This window comes from Neoarius graeffei, chromosome 16 (genome assembly GCF_027579695.1).
Source record: "Neoarius graeffei isolate fNeoGra1 chromosome 16, fNeoGra1.pri, whole genome shotgun sequence".
NCBI classification, from domain to species: Eukaryota; Metazoa; Chordata; class Actinopteri; order Siluriformes; family Ariidae; genus Neoarius; species Neoarius graeffei.
The window spans coordinates 71746641-71762377 of NC_083584.1; the positions used below are offsets into that span (position 1 = coordinate 71746641).

At 41.6% G+C, this 15737-nt stretch overlaps 1 protein-coding gene across 1 annotated transcript in view; it reads right to left on the reverse strand.

The window, feature by feature from the left end:
• LOC132900994 (arf-GAP with Rho-GAP domain, ANK repeat and PH domain-containing protein 1) overlaps positions 1 to 15737 on the reverse strand; it is a 245194-nt gene that overhangs the window by 173220 nt on the left and 56237 nt on the right.

Here is a 15737-nt window from a genome sequence, read left to right on the forward strand (position 1 = left end):
CACTAGCGAGAAATGTTTGCGGTTTTCTTTCACGGTAGTTGAAATGCGCGTGCGCGAAATGTTTCCGTGGTTACCAAGTAACCTCCTTCCGAGAATATATGGCATCCGTTATTTCGAGATCTCGAGAAGACAAAACAATTACTTCATGATCTCAGCTGGATCACTGTATCTCCGTCGGTAGAGACGAAGCCGGGCCAGTCTTCTGCGGAGGTGCCGCGGACTAATTTTGAAATTATCCCTTATTAAAAGACTTAATGCAATCTCTCCCTGTGTCAACCCCTGATCAAAATATTGCCTTATTAGGTGATCGATTATTCCAGACATTCTAATGACCAAAGTTGCGTCTATACAGAATGAGAAATAGCCCCAAAGTCAGCATATCACAAGTCTCTTGGCGCACCTGAATGAACCATTTCTCAGCTGTTTACTCGAGATCACGGAATAATTGTTTTGTTTTCTCGAGATCTCGAAATAACGGTTTTGTTTTCTCAAGATCTCGAATTAGTTGTGTTGTTTTCTCGAGATCCTGAATTAATTATGTCGTTATCTCGGGATAACAAGGTGAATAAAAAAAAGGATTATATGAAGGGCCTCTCTCGGCTTCCGTACGGATGAAACAACGTGTGTGTGCTTTTTGTTGTCAGTGTACAGTCTGTATTTCTGGTGGTCATTTATTCAGTCGAATCGTATAAAACGCGCGAGGCAGCTGAGAAAGAAACAAAGAAAACGAATCTCCGTTCTTCACTATTTTATTCAGCGAAGGCATCGATTGAGGTGTGTGACTTTGCGCATGCGCATTATATTTGTATCGATACTGAACTGCTTCATCTGTCCACACTACAGCGAAGCGCTACAGTACCGATACTGTACTGGTACGAAACCCATACATTTGTGGGTTTCGTACCGATACAGTTATACCGCTACAGTACCGGTATAGTTGCTAGTGTGGACAGGTGTTGCGGTACGAAAGTAGTTTCGTATCGGTACAAAATCCCTAGTGTGGACAGGGTATATGTTTACCACCAGGTCATCCATTGATATTTGTCACCACAGCACAGTTGACTTCTCAAATCAGAAGGTGCTTCTTAAAACTTGTTTAATCCTTGTAAAACGTTTATAGCTGCTAAAACCAGGGGTTGCGTTAACCGAGAAGTTCCTATAATTTACTGAATTTTATAAAAGCATTGAGAGAAAATTCTCAAGGCCATTTTGAGGAACATAAATTCAGTTTAGGCATGCAAGGTACGGTTCATCTTCTGCCATAACACAGAACATCAAAACCAGTGGCGGCTGGTAGTCTTTCAAACAGGGGAGGCTGGTCGGTTACGATATTTCCAGATTTTAAAAGAAAAAAGAAAAAACACATCAATTTTGCCCATACTCTTGCCTCTGATCTGGCTGATTGTTGGCAGGGTCACAAACTGTGAAATAATTTCTTTTGGCCCATTAGCCTACTGTCCAATATACATGATGGTGGTGTTGAGGGGTATATTTTAACATTTTATATTTTAAAATTGTGGCATGTTGTTTAAAAAATTGATCATTATTGAAAGCAGCTCTTTGTCAGGAACCTCAGCAGTAACAGCAGAGTGTTCTGGAATAGGCACAAGCACTGACCTTGGGGAGCCAAACATAGAGCTGGGTGCCACACATTTCATTCAATGACACTTTCCCTATATTTTACTTATTTTGACTGAGAAATGTTTTATTGACCATTTTGATAACCCTTCACTTTTAATCCAGGTCTGTAGTGTGAAATGTTCTCGGCTGTGTTTTTGTTTAAAAATGTTTTCCAAATTGTAGCTGTGTTTAATTCATATCCAGAGAAATATATATTCCAATATAATATACTCAGCATAAACATTTTAAATAGATTCTATATTTTTGGTCCATCCATGACATATTACTAAAGTAGCCTATTTACTGTTGTTGATGTGGGTCACTTGCTGTTAGCCAATTCACTTTCTCGTACCAGGAGAGCTGAAAGGAACGAGTATTATTCCCTACCTTTTTCACCAAGTCAATTTGAGGCGTTGGTCTACCCTGCTCTTTAATTTTAATTTGTTCCTCGAAAGGAAGACTGGCAAATGGCTTCGCCAAAATTAAATCAGCAATGCTTGGCATCCGTGCGCAGCTTTCTTGCTAGCTGACTAGCCCCCTCAAGTTCAAGTTCAGTCACTCAAATAAACGAAATTTCTGGAACTAAGATAGCAAACTTGACAACACTATATTTACACTTTATTTACAATGAAAATATATACAAACTAAAAAAGCTGGTAGAAACCGTATGTAATGAATGAAATCGAAATGTAAGCTGATCTCTTACAATACACCACAGCACTTGCGAATCCGCATGGGACTGAACTGAAATTCACCGCTGCCTGTCTATAGTTGAAACGAGCTGTCAATCAAAGAAAATATCTGGCCGCTTTCACCAATCACCAGTCTCCTCGTGGAAACTGCCATGTCCCTCCCACTGTCAGGCTGGGAGTCCGTGGGCGGGCGTTTTCGCAGTATTTGCCCAATAACCGTCTTGCATTTTGATATTGAAAAGCGCAGAGCTCCCAAATGCCGTTGAAGTCCACGGAGGCTGGGCTGCATCGCGCTGTCACGAGGGGGAAAAACTCACGCACACATTAGGCGAACTGGGGAAAGTTATAACGGAATGATTTCGCACTGTAGTTGGGTTGAGCACATATATTTCTATGATTCTGGATCTGAAATAGCAATGTTATAAGGTCGGCTATAACATAAGCCTAGCGCAATTCATCCTACACGATGTTCGTCATTTTTAGAGGAGGCTAAGCCTCCCTCGTTGTCTTAGAGCAATCGCCCGTGATCAAAACCATTCTAGCAGCATTATACTGGCAAAAAAAAAATCCCTCTGCACACGTTCATTCCGCACCAGCAGTGGAACTACACACTAATACAAATTACTAATGTGGATGAGTATGCAGTAGTGCTTCAAAACTTCAAGTGAGACAGTGAGCAGCAGCAGCAAGTCACAGGTAACAAATCACTCACAGTCATAACAGTGTCTCTACTAAGCATGCACCGATACCGATACTGGCATCGGCATCGGCCCCGATACTCCACTAATATACTCATACTCGTACTTGTCAAACAGTTGCCGATACCATGAACCGATACCAGTGCCGATCCCATGCGCCGATCCCAATGTTCCCCGCAGTGCTTTTTGTTCCATTCGAGAGAGAAAAAAAAAACTGAAGCATTGTTGAGCTCAGGCTTGAGCATAATATGACAGGCTATACCATGCGCCGATAGCGTTCTGTGAAGCGCCTTTTGCCAGCGTCCGTTCGAGGAAAAAAAGCCTCTCCCAGGAAAAAAATTGTAAATCTCAAGCATTGAGCGTAGGCTAATTTCGTCAGAAGACAAAAAAAATTGTTCGACAACAACCCATTTTTCCATGACGAAGATGTGTTTGCGTAGTCATGAAACAGTGCCGTCACAACATCTTTCCCCAACACTGTCATTTTAAACATCTCTCCACACTCCACTCCCTTTCGCTGCCATACGCAGATAGGCCTACGCTAAGGTCCCCAACGTTGTCCTTTTTTAATGTTGGCTATTCGCCTAGGTAAGGGTTTTGTAGGACAGGCTACTCACTAACAAACAAATGAAAATCGGATTTTTGTATAGGTGAATCCAACCGGGAGAGTTTAAGAGTGAAGAGTGAGAGAGAGAGCTTTAAGAAATGGCTGATTGAGTTTTCCAACTTGTTTCAGTTGAGGGCAACGCTAAGACCAAGGAAATTGACGTCCCATCTACAGGTATGGAGCTCCACGAGCACGGGACGCGATGTTGCGTTTGGTTGTAACGGCCGAGTCTTCTTCTCTATACACTCGTTCATGACTAGTTGTCTCCCTCTGCTGAGTACTGAATGTCAGTGCGCAGAGTTGTAGTGGGTGGTTGCGAGCATTGCGGCGGCCCGCGGGTGTTAGATTATAGATATGTAGGTAGCCTATATTTTAATAACATCAACAGTATCGGTATCGGTAGTACTCGGTATCGGCAAGTACTGAAATGATAGTACTCATACTCGTATCGGTTTTCACAAATGTGGTATCGGTGCATCTCTAGTCTCTACATGCACAAATAATTCACGTAAAACATCCAGACCTGAGCCTTTACTCACTTCTCATCCATGTGCTTGAGAGAAAGAAAGTGATTTAGGTTATTAAAATATTACAAAAAAGAGATCATTTTCATTGTAACCGGCAGCACTTGCCGTGATTGTTGCCAGTGCTAGCTAACTGTTATCTTGGTGTTGTGTTCATGAGCAACTGCGACTTAAACAAACTAACCTAGCTAGCCAAGTGTAAGCTAACGATGTGCTTACGTGAAAAATGTAAAATGTCATTAAAAATTAAAAAATGTAATAAAATTGCATTGCTGTGGTGTAAGCGGATTATTTCTGTATAAAAGCATGGCCTGAAGCATGTTATTCGTTATGTGTTTCCCCAATGTAAAGCCTTTATAGCTGCAATAATCAAATGACAAATATATACATTTTTTTACAAACAACATTGTGCAATCTCCAACAACTATTATAAAAGTTGTTCAGGTTACATATATCCATCCATCCAATATTATTTGTGTATTATTTGTGTACTTATATACATGTTTTTTTTTTAAGCAGCTATTCCACAAAATATGCACCTCGTCAGCTATCAGCTCATGTACGACTCGATTTCATGGGATAACTGCTAAATATATCAGGGTTCTAACTGGACCAAAATATCAGCTTAGTGGCACCAGTCATAATGGCCGGGGGTTTGGGGGCCACCTTAAGCCCCCAAAAGCTCATGGGTTGTACATGTCTGGAGATGCATTCTAGTGCATTTCCTGGCACTTGCAGGCCTCCCTGAAAGTCACTCTTTTTTGGTAATATTCATGATTTTTTTTTTTTGCCAAAAATTGCTGTGATTGTTTTTGATTGAATACTTATAATTAATATTCAACTATATTGGTGACATATTTATGGAATAACAATAAAATGACCAGCTGATGTTCACCAAATGTCAGCTTTATTTTCAGCTTCAGTCATTCCATTACAGTACAATACATGACTATCCAGATCGAACTCGGAGACAGGCACGCATTACATGCATGGCGCGTAAGCGCCTCTTAACATGGATGGCACTTTACCGTGAACATAGCATGTGGAAGGAGGTAAACCAGACTAGCATGATCAGTGACAATCTCCACACAACACTACCCGGGCAGCTCTGTACTGGGCGCTCACGTGGACAGGGAGTGGAGTCTGTCCAAATGTAGAACACTCACATGGCGGGGCGCTATCGCTGCCACATGGGGATAACGAGAAAATTAAACAAAAGATCACATTTTCAAGACTGACAAGTCTTATTAGGCATATCAGGTGAAACTTCAAATTCAATCCAAATTGCTTGAAACTGCTCTCACTGAATTCAGAATTGAATGCAGAACAACATACTTTTTACAGAATTAAAATGTTTATCCTTTCTTGAGATATTACAAATCAAAGATTGAAAAAACGGCTTAACTTTTAGAAAACTGCCGTAATATTCTGTATGAGGATCACATGGTCCAAAATGGGCCTCATTAACCAATGAGCTCAAATGTTTTTTCTCCATAACTTTTCTATTTTTCAAGATATTTACATGGACATTGGCAGGAACATAGATGGTTGGATACTGAATACAAAGTTTAAAAAAACTGCAAAAACCAATTATGTAAAGTAGTATTTAATTAGTAATAATTATGCTAATTAGGTAAAAATGTTAAATCGGGACACTCAATGAAAAATGATTTCTAATCCCCTCTTTGTGCTCTGTAGGCCTTTGTATTTCTAAGTAGGGCTTACTAGTGTTTATATGAAAGAATATAAATGATTATTTAAATTAATATTCACAGCTTTCAAGGTGAATCCCGAAAAAAATCCATCTGATCCGCGTCCAATAAACAATTCACGTTAACTGAACTGAAATTGACACTCGTGTTTCTGACTTCCGTTTTTTAAAATCTCATTCTGACCACTAAGATCTCAATATTTTTCATCTCCAACAACTCCAGTTATATTCTAAAATAGTTATTTGTTTACAGGAATCAGTTTGATTTGAAAAAATAAGTAGGTAAATTCACTTCAAAGTCTCCCGTGAATCATAACATCAAAACTAGCAGATGGAAAATTTTGCTGAATCCTCCATCAGAAACAGAGCGAGAGAACATCCCTACAAAAGTCATCTGATTGAGATTCATGAGTAATCCAGTGGGAAACCGATCAGGAGAGAGAGCGAGCCTGACCGCTTTCCGGTGACTCAAAAAGAAAAGCACCGGTAGTTTCCTGACGTCACACGAGCAGAGTTTTTACTCTGTTGTACCAACTTCAACCTGCCATTACTCCCAAAGTACTGAACAGATCTTAACCAGATACATTTCTTTGGAAAGCAGAGAGTATAAGCTCTTTAATGACAGAAAATACAACCCCGATTCCAAAAAAGTTGGGACAAAGTACAAATTGTAAATAAAAACGGAATGCAATGATGTGGAAATTTCAAAATTCCATATTTTATTCAGAATAGAACATAGATGACATATCAAATGCTTAAACTGAGAAAATGTATCATTTAAAGAGAAAAATTAGGTGATTTTAAATTTCATGACAACAACACATCTCAAAAAAGTTGGGACAAGGCCATGTTTCCCACTGTGAGACATCCCCTTTTCTCTTTACAACAGTCTGTAAACGTCTGGGGACTGAGGAGACAAGTTGCTCAAGTTTAGGGAGAGGAATGTTAACCCATTCTTGTCTAATGTAGGATTCTAGTTGCTCAACTGTCTTAGGTCTTTTTTGTCGTATCTTCCGTTTTATGATGCGCCAAATGTTTTCTATGGGTGAAAGATCTGGACTGCAGGCTGGCCAGTTCAGTACCCGGACCCTTCTTCTACGCAGCCATGATGCTGTAATTGATGCAGTATGTGGTTTGGCATTGCCATGTTGGAAAATGCAAGGTCTTCCCTGAAAGAGACGTCGTCTGGATGGGAGCATATGCTGCTCTAGAACCTGGATATACCTTTCAGCATTGATGGTGTCTTTCCAGATGTGTAAGCTGCCCATGCCACATGCACTAATGCAACCCCATACCATCAGAGATGCAGGCTTCTGAACTGAGCGCTGATAACAACTTGGGTCGTCCTTCTCCTCTTTAGTCCGAATGACACGGTGTCCCTGATTTCCATAAAGAACTTCAAATTTTGATTCGTCTGACCACAGAACAGTTTTCCACTTTGCCACAGTCCATTTCAAATAAGCCTTGGCCCAGAGAAGACGTCTGCGCTTCTGGATCGTGTTTAGATACGGCTTCTTCTTTGAACTATAGAGTTTTAGCTGGCAACGGCGGATGGCACGGTGAATTGTGTTCACAGATAATGTTCTCTGGAAATATTCCTGAGCCCATTTTGTGATTTCCAATACAGAAGCATGCCTGTATGTGATGCAGTGCCGTCTAAGGGCCCGAAGATCACGGGCACCCAGTATGGTTTTCCGGCCTTGACCCTTACGCACAGAGATTCTTCCAGATTCTCTGAATCTTTTGATGATATTATGCACTGTAGATGATGATATGTTCAAACTCTTTGCAATTTTACACTGTCGAACTCCTTTCTGATATTGCTCCACTATTTGTCGGTGCAGAATTAGGGGGATTGGTGATCCTCTTCCCATCTTTACTTCTGAGAGCCGCTGCCACTCCAAGATGCTCTTTTTATACCCAGTCATGTTAATGACCTATTGCCAATTGACCTAATGAGTTGCAATTTGGTCCTCCAGCTGTTCCTTTTTTGTACCTTTAACTTTTCCAGCCTCTTATTGCCCCTGTCCCAACTTTTCTGAGATGTGTTGCTGTCATGAAATTTCAAATGAGCCAATATTTGGCATGAAATTTCAAAATGTCTCACTTTCGACATTTGATATGTTGTCTATGTTCTATTGTGAATACAATATCAGTTTTTGAGATTTGTAAATTATTGCATTCCGTTTTTATTTACAATTTGTACTTTGTCCCAACTTTTTTTGGAATCGGGGTTGTACTTTAAGTATATTTAAAAACAAGTGCTTACAAGGTTAACTGTGCTGACTGTATATTTATTTTGTTTAATACAAAAACAGTATCAGCTCTGCCATTTTAATTAAGAATGCTGCAGATGATGCTACTGGTAACACTAGTAAACAATGTCATCAATTATTTGAAAGGTTAGTCCCTCGCCACACAGGCGCCAACATAACCACTGTTCTAGCATCCAAGCAAAACACCCAAGACCGAGCCTACCTTACACTGTATTAGCAACACTTGTGCATGGGAAACTAACCAACCTGCTTTACTTGCCAATTAATGCTAAATTATAAAAATCACTTAATCATGTTGACTTGTTCCTAGTGGTGCATTTGAGCAGCACAAGCGGTTACTACTAAGCCTTCACTAACCTAAATTAACCCATTGACGCCGGATGCTGCGTCACGCAACATTGCCCCTAGCGCCGGTTGTTGCATAACGCAACATTGCCCCAAGTGCCGGTTGCTGCATAACGCAGCATTGTTGATTTGTCATTATTTTCAAGACTCATCTATGTGTTAACAAATGTGTTAGTGTTAATGCTGAATGAGCATGATCCAGTAAAAGCAGAGAATTTTATCTTTTAAATGCAACTTATTTCATGTCTTTATGTGCTTCAGAGGCTGAGATATTGAATTTTTCATAGGCGTTTTCAATTAATTATTTTTATTTCAGAAAACCCTCAGGCAGATGGGGACCTTTTCTAAAAACTGGCTTAGGCATTTGCAGACGTTTTTTTGCAGGCGTTTCAGGCGTCAATGGGTTAACATGCTAAAGTCAGGTAGCATTAAGCAACTTAAAAGAGGCTGGCTCACCCTTCCCAGAGGCCTCTGCACCAAGCAGCGTCACCATTTTCGCATCCGTGGATGAGCCACTGTTTGAAATCTAATCTGCAACAATCTGGTGACATCCTAAGCCATAGATCAGTGGTTCTCAAACTTTTTTCACCAAGTACCACCTCAGAAAATACTTGGCTCTCCAAGTACCACCATAATGACCAACATTAAAATACAGTAGCGTAGTAGGCCTAAGTATTCATTAAAAACAAGGCGGAGGTTTTATTTAACAAGTATATTTAATATTGTTGGCCACTGTAACATTACACACAGTACTTTGAACAGTAACACTGTGTTTAAATATAGGAAAATAAAACACTGTACTTAAATAATGAATCAAATAAAACTAATTGCACATAAAAGTGAAATAAACATTGTACTAAAATAAATATTAAGAGTTCTTAAAGATTAAATGAAAATGTACTTAGAAGTTAAATAACTGTACTGTACTTAAATGTTAAGTAAAAAAAAAGTACTGTACTTGATGTACTTGAAAAAAATCAAAACAGGCTATGCATAGCTGCAGTTCTTGCCGTTTCTTTGTATTTTTCGTCATACTTCCTCCTCACTGGTTTCTGCCGTTTGCTAGCAGTTCTGGGGCTGGTTTTGCCACTGTCGTTAGCATCTGCGCTCGGCTCACACACGTCCTCTTCAGTTCTCCCTCTCTCCTGATCCACGCTCCCATTCGCGGATTTAAGCCACGACAGTAATTTTGTCGTACTCGTCATAATTAGCAAAGCCACCTCCACCTTTTCCCATCACAGCCTAGTCTACCAATGGCGGATAACTGTCTGTCAGCGGAACCGGCGGGAATGCGTACGTACGCTACGTATGGCTACCCAGAAGCACTTGCAAACTTTTTAAAATTATTAACTTAATTTGTATCTCCTTTCATTTTCTTGTCATCGGTTGATAAGATATTTTCATCCATTCGGATATTATGGATAGCATTTCACGTTTTTTTTTTTTTTAATTTTACTTATATTTAATTAAGTAATTCTTTGGCGTACCACTAGAATGGAGCCCGCGTACCACTAGTGGTACGCGTACCACAGTTTGAGAATCACTGCCATAGATCATAAACTGTAACATGAAACTGAAGATATTTTGTCAAGGTAGTTAGATTTTACATTATTTCAACTGATCCATTCCACTTTCATTTGATTATTCTGTTGTAATGGACCAGAACCGGCCTCGACCTTCTAACGGGCAGCAACGAAGGGAATAAAATATCAGGAGTGTTCAATCCAAAACGTCCACGTATGACATGTAGATCAAGAAAAAGTCCGAGATGGATTTCAAAGGGATCACTAACAGCGAATTTGCAGAGGTTTTGCTGCACGGAAATCTAGCAGAATAGCAGTCAGGCGATTTCAGAACAAAAACAACGAACTGGGGTGGCACGGTGGTGTAGTGGTTAGCATGGTCACCTCACAGCAAGAAGGTTCTGGGTTCGAGTTTGCATGTTCTCCCCGTGTCCGCGTGGGTTTCCTCCGGGTGCTCCGGTTTCCCCCACAGTCCAAAGACATGCAGGTTAGGTTAACTGGTGACTCTAAATTGACCGTAGGTGTGAATGTGAGTGTGAATGGTTGTTTGTCGCTATGTGTCAGGCCTGCGATGACCTGGCGACTTGTCCAGGGTGTACCCCGCTTCTCGCCCATATACCCCTTTTCAACCAAATCAGTTCCAGGGCTGGTTCGGGGCTGGTGCTGGTTCACAACTCGTTCAACTTGCAAGCCAGCTGAGAACCAGTTTGCTTTTCCATAGCTCACGGTGCTAAGGGAAGCCACATCATTATGTCGCTGTATACGTCAGTTACGTCGCTACGTTTGCATCAACCTTGGCAAGAATATCGAAGCAAAAACAACACGGAAGAAGCAGCAGCAACAACAATAATAATAATGGATGACTTCGTGTTTGTACAGCTGCTGCTTCTTGTCGCTTAAAAATGGCGATCTTTCGCGGTCTTGTTGTTGGTCTTAACAACTCCGCCCCCCCGCCCCGCCCCCCGCTGACGTAAGCGGTTCTTTCCTCTGGCCCAGCAAAGAGCTGGTGCTAGCCTGGAACCGGTTTTTCTGGCCCCAGAGCCAGTTCTTTGTCAGTGGAAACAGAAAACCCGGTTCCAAACTAAGCACTGGCCCTGAACCAGCCCTGGAACTGCTTTGGTGGAAAAGGGGCAATAGTCAGCTGGGATAGGCTCCAGTTTCCCCGCGACCCTGTACAGGATAAGCGGTTATGGATAATGGATGGATCGAATAATGAATTGGATTCTGGGAAGAGCGAGTCGGCCCCTTTAAATTCTCAACGGGTCTCTTCAAACTTGACAGTGAATTTTTGAAATCGAATTACGTTTAAAAACGTGCATATCTAACAGCCGAGTCTCGTTGGTGTCCTCTCCCAAATCCATTTCAGGTGTTTTATCACTGCTGAGCGCTGCAGATGCAGGTGTGCTCTGCTCTCATTGGAGGAGAGTCTAACATTACCGGCCTGCTCTGATTGGTTCAATGGACCATTTCCCCTCTCATTAGTGATTACTCTTAAATCCATGTTTTAAAAAAACAGCAATGTGATTAACGTGTAACACAACGCAGTGTAGAGATGGACTGGAGTAGAAAGTGTAGCTATTTGCTGCAAGATGTAGTGAAGTCAAATATACCCACAACTAAATCTACTTTTAACTACAAATAGGGGAGAGTGGGGTAAGATGAGCCACTTTTTACATTTTTCATCATAACTACATGTTAAAGCCATTTTTGCTTCCAGTCTACACACCATACCAAATTTCAAAGTGTACTGTTACTATCTGAGCAAAAAATAATTGATAAGCTCTTATGGTTAGAGTGATATTACCTCTTGAAAAAAAAATGTCAAGTGGCTCAACTTACCCCATGCACGGGGTAAGATGAGCCACTGTGTGGGGTAAATTGAGCCAACACAAAACATGTTAGGTTAACAAAGTAAACAACTTTTATTATTAGAAATGCAATCAATGAATCAAGTCAAGTCAATCAAGTGGGGGATAGGGCCGTTGCATAGAGAAGGGGAGATGAAGAGAGAGGTGATAGAACGAGATGGGATAGGGAGGGATAGATAGATGGATAGAGAGAGAGATATGCGTAGATAGATAGAAAGAGGGATGGTTAGAGAGGGAATGAGAGATATACTATATTATAGAAATTACTAAAACAGTAGAACAGTGCCAAAAGAATCTTATTTCTTTCAGTAGGTTAAAACATTGCTAAAACATGCAGCAATCATTCCATCAATCATTCAATCATTTCATCATTATTCAATGTTCCAAGCGTTCAAATTGCAAGGGAACACCATTTGCCTCTCCCTCCGTGCTGTCCCCCCAACAGTAAAGGGGCGGGGCAATTTTTTCACAATATCCTGTCTTGACAGGACAGCCTCATCTTTCTCTTTGAAGACAAAGGTCGGCTTTCTTGCAGAGCCATGGCATGACCGGCTTCTTTTGAGAAATCTTGCCTCCATTTCGAAGACATCCAATTTGATTATCTGGCCAATGAAGAAATGCACTTTCTTCTTCCCCGTGTATTTTGCCACAACATAATCCCCCACATCTAACAACTGGTCTTCCTCATCTGATGTTATATATATATATATATATATATATATATATATATATATATATATATATATATATATATGTTGTTGTCATATATGACCAGTAAATGTGAAAACTTAAGTGTCATCCATATTGGGTAAGCTCAGCCACCAATGGGGTAAGTTGAGCCAGTGGCTCAACTTGCCCCACATCTAATGGCTCGTCTTACCCCGTGGCCACCATTTTGTAGAAAAATGCTAATAAAGGGGATTAGGCTAATCAAAATTATTTTTATTAGCATTCATATCATAGCTTAGAAAGCCACTAACTTAACCCTAATGTGTCTAAATATTATTCTACTTTTGTCTTCTCTAAATCATCTTCACTGTGGACAAACATGGAATTGACTTAGAAAGCACAAAAACACATTTTTATAAATATCTCCCTCACCTAGTTTGACATGTGGTGCTCCTCTCCACAAGTGTAAGTAAATGGTCCCGCCCCCCTTTGAATGTGGTCACATGGTCACATTTGTTTACTGTTTCTTAGAAACAGGGGGTGGCTCATCTTACCCCCTGGCTCATCTTACCCCGCTCTCCCCTACATGAAAAACGTGTTACATTCCACCACTGTGTGTTCTCTCTCTCTCTCTCACACACACACACACAGGAAATGCAACTTCCATTTACAGGCGTGTTGCTAATGAAGGCATCGCGTGCTGCCCTTCTGAAAAACCACAGACTGGAAAACTATTTATAAAAAGTAAGAAATGCAAAACAGGTGCATTAACCTGCTTGTGTTAGTTCAGTTTTCTGTGCCCTAGCGCTGGTGAGGAGATCCAATGATCAGTATCTTCTGTTTGTTGTGTACATTCATGATGGAAAAGAAAATACTCTTATGTTCATATATCACCTCCTGGTGGCTATTATTAGTTTAAATACGTTATGGGCGTTTCTCGTTTCTTCAACTGTACTTCCTTATTTTCCTTTATTTGCTCATCACCATATCTTTAAGGACACAAGGAATGAAATAAATGCCAAAAGAGATGCCTTCAACTAGAACGCATTGCATGTTGAAGAAGAATCAGGCTGTGTTGTTGACATTTTCCTCAAACTCTGCTGTTCGAGGGAATTTCATGAAAAATAGTTTAACAGGATCATCATTTTAAAATTTGCTTTAACCATCATGATTGAGATTTGTCCGAGTCGTTGAATTACTGACTGCTATTCATTCAATTCGGGTAACATTTTAGATGCAGTGCATATACGCTCACCGGCCACTTTAATAGGAACACGTTCTTGAGTCTAATGGCCCTTTTCCACTACCCTTTTTCAGCTCGCTTCAGCTCACTTCAGCCCGACACGGCTCGCGTTTCGACTACCAAAAACCAGCACGACTCAGCTCGCTTCAGCCCTGCTTAGCCCCTAAAACTCGCACCGTTTTGGAGTGGGGCTGAAGCGAGCCAAAGCGAGCCAAGTGAGGCTGGGGGCGTGAGCAGACACTCCCCTGTGCACTGATTGGTGAGGAGGAGTGTCCTCACATGCCCACACACGCCCCGCGAGCACGCTGGGATCTGTAAACACCGCAAACCCGGAAGGAGAAGAATTACGAATTACGAGAATTTCTGAAGCCTTATGCGCCTCGCCTCATCTATACGCTCTTGCCAGTATCTGTTGGCGTTGTCAGTGACAACAAGCCACAGCACCAAGACCAGCAACACTAACGACTCCATGTCCTCCATGTTTATTGTTTACTATCCGGGTTGTGAGACTACCGCTTAAAAGCTCACTGATGTCACTGTTTGCGCTGCTTAACGACATCACCTGACGTCCACCCACTTTCGCTAACTCCACCCAAAGTGTCCACCCACTTCCAGCCAGCACGGTTCAGCGCGGTTGTAGTCGAAATGCAACTCCAACAGCCCCGCTCAGCCCGACTCAGCCGCGTTTGTAGTGGAAAAGCGGCATTTGGTTCCTGTTCTTGGCTGCAGGAGTGGAACCCAATGTGTTCTTCTGTTTTCTGTTGCATGCTGAGATGCTTTTCTGCTCACCACAATTGTAAAGAGTGACTGATATGAGTTACTATATCTTCATTCATCTCATCTCATTATCTGTAGCCGCTTTATCCTGTTCTACAGGGTCGCAGGCGAGCTGGAGCCTATCCCAGCTGACTACGGGCGAAAGGCGGGGTTCACCCTGGACAAGTCGCCAGGTCATCACAGGGCTGACACATAGACACAGACAACCATTCACACTCACATTCACACCTACGCTCAATTTAGAGTCACCAGTTAACCTAACCTGCATGTCTTTGGACTGTGGGGGAAACCGGAGCACCCGGAGGAAACCCACGCGGACACGGGGAGAACATGCAAACTCCACACAGAAAGGCCCTCGCCGGCCCCGGGGCTCGAACCCGGACCTTCTTGCTGTGAGGCGACAGCGCTAACCACGACACCACCATGCCGCCGTTACTATATCTTTCTGGGCAAAAAAAAAAAGCTTGAACCACTCTGGCCATTTTCCTCTGACCTCTCATCAACAAGGCGTTTGTTTCCACTCACAGAACTGTCGCTCACTCAGTGTTTTTTGCGCCATTCTGTGTAAACTCGAGACTGGTGTGTGTGGAAACCCCAGGAGATCAGCAGGTTCTGAAATACTCAAACCAGTCCATCTGGCTCAAACCAACACCCATGCCACAGTGAAAAAAAGCCACACTTTTTCCCATTCTGATGATTGTGAACAGTAACTGAAGCTCTTGATTTGTATCCGTGTGATGCTCTGCGTTGTGCTGCTGTCGAGGGATCGGCTGATTACAGAACTGCAGGTGGACGGATGTATGGGGGTTCCTAATAAAGTGACCAGTGAGTGTATGAATGTCAAATCTGACTGACTGGTGCATTAATGAGTATGTTTATTAATCTTGCGTTTAAATCAGACAGTTTTGGGTTATCTCTCTTTACTCCAGAACGACTTATTATCTGGAAAATTCAATCAATGTAAAAAAGTGTTTGTTTGTTTATTGTTTTTTAAACAGCATTATCCTGCAATAACAGGAAGTGAAAACACACACACACACACACACACACACCATGACCACTGAAGTCAGGGTTCCTCCCCACCCACCCACACCTCTGTTCCTAACCACTCACTGATGTTTAATACAGGCTTTATTTAATACAGCCTTGACTCCTCTTCAGACTGTATTAACTCATAACTTGTA